Source organism: Pan troglodytes, chromosome Y, assembly GCF_028858775.2.
Source record: "Pan troglodytes isolate AG18354 chromosome Y, NHGRI_mPanTro3-v2.0_pri, whole genome shotgun sequence".
Classification (NCBI taxonomy): Eukaryota; Metazoa; Chordata; class Mammalia; order Primates; family Hominidae; genus Pan; species Pan troglodytes.
In genome coordinates, this window is record NC_072422.2 from 32,345,509 (window position 1) to 32,347,459 (window position 1,951).

Below are 1,951 nucleotides of genomic sequence, written 5' to 3' on the forward strand. Positions count from 1 at the left end.
ACTGAAAATGGATGGTGTAAACTGGGAGCCTACTCACATGGCTGGCCATTGGTGCTGGCTGTCAGCTGAATCTTTCTCACGGTGACTCATTTCAAAAAGGCTACCCTGGCTTCTTCATATGGGGTGGCCTCAGTACTCTAGGCTGACAGACAAGACCACCAAACAGATGTGTTCATGAATGTACCTTAGACCATCCAGTCTCATCAAGCTGCCAGAAAACGGAAGCTGCATTAAAGACCCCAGGCAAGACCAATAGAAGAACTGCCCAACTGAACCCAGTCCAAGTTATTGATTCACAGACATATGAGCAAATACAGTGTTTGTGATACTGAGGCACTAAACTTGCAGTTGATTTTATATCAAAAAATAGGTAACAGATCCCAAAATTCATACAGAAGTGGGTGGGGGTTCCTATTATACAAAAGCTTAAAATGTGTTTCATTGGCTTTGAAACTGAGTGGTGAATGAAGTTTGGGAAAATAGTAAGGTAACTGCTACCGAAGGCTAGGAAAAAAAAATGGTAACCAGTGATATGTTGTGTTGGAAGAGTAAAACTGTAGCCTGCAGTGACTTGGAAGACTTCGAAGGTTAAAAATGTACCTAATGTGCTGACTTTGGCAACATATATACTAAAATTGGGATGATACAGATAATATTAGAAAGGCCCATGCAATGATGACAGGTAAATTCGTGAGGCATTTCATTATTTAAAAAAAAAAAAAAAAAAAGTAAAAGAAAAGAAAAGAAATGTACCTAATAAACTTGGACTTAGAAGATGTAGGTTTTTGTTGTTGTTGAGCACTCCCACCATTGACATTTGGGGCCAGAAAATTATTTGTCATGGAAGCTGCCATGTGCATTGTAGGATTCTCAGCATCATTCTGGGCCTCTACTTGGTAGATCTCAGAGCACCCATTGAGTACAGACTGAATTTTTGTCCCAAAGGATGGTGAGTATATAACATAGATTTTTTTTTAACCCACTGCATATTTGGATTCTTTGTTATGTGCCAATAGCTCTGACTGACACAACCTCTTATATTGTAACAGAAACAGAGAATTTGCTCATGCCAGTTCCTTTTCCTGCTTCAATGGTTCATTCTGTAAATACTTGCAGTGCATTCCTTGAAACAAATAATATCTGAATTTGGGGATAAATATGTTTTAAGTGATAGCCCCTGACTTGCTGAGGCTCCTTTGGAAGCACTGAGGTTAGAACAGCATCTTAGCCAGTAAGAAGTTTCCTTCTGGGGAAGGGAGAGGGGGCAGGGACTTCTAGGCAGAGAATGCAATACTCCCTAAAAAAAATAAATTTGCCATTTATGCAACAACTAATTGTAGAGCTGCTAGTATGTGCCAAGTTCTGGACATGGGGAAGAGGATAAGACAGACAAGAGTCATGCTTTCATGGTGGTTACAAGAAGTCAACAAGAAGATGAATGATATAATTTTATATCCTTATAAGATGAAATACACAGCTGGGTGTGCAGGCACATGACTGTAGTCCCAGCTACTCAGGGAGACTGAGACTGGAGGATTACTTGATACCCAGAAGTTGAGGTTGCAATGAGGTATGATTGTGCCACTGCACTCCATCCTGGGCAATTATGGAGGCTGAAAACTGACCCACTATCTACAACTGGAGACCCAGGAGAGACTGTGTTATAGATTCCAGGGTAGACTTCAGTCAGATCCTGAAGGTCTGAGAACCAGGAGAGCTAAGGAAGAGATCAGTGTCTCAGGGCAAGGACGTAGATAGTTAATTCAACTTCCTGTCAACGTTTTGGTCTAGTGAGGCCTGAAACAGATTGAATACCTAACCATATAAGGGGAGATAATCTGCCTTAATTATTCCACCAATTCAAATGCTAATATCCCTTCTAAAAACACCTTCACAGACACATTCAGAAACAATGTTTAACCAAATATCTTGGCATACTGTGGCTCAGTCA

General features: G+C 40.5%; 1 non-coding gene across 1 annotated transcript; it reads left to right on the top strand.

Annotated features, from left to right (window-relative positions):
- Positions 1-603: 603 nt before the first annotated feature.
- On the top strand, positions 604-710 carry LOC112209738 (U6 spliceosomal RNA). The gene has a single exon (XR_002944545.1). It is a non-coding gene; the product is annotated as a U6 spliceosomal RNA (small nuclear RNA).
- Positions 711-1,951: the final 1,241 nt, after the last annotated feature.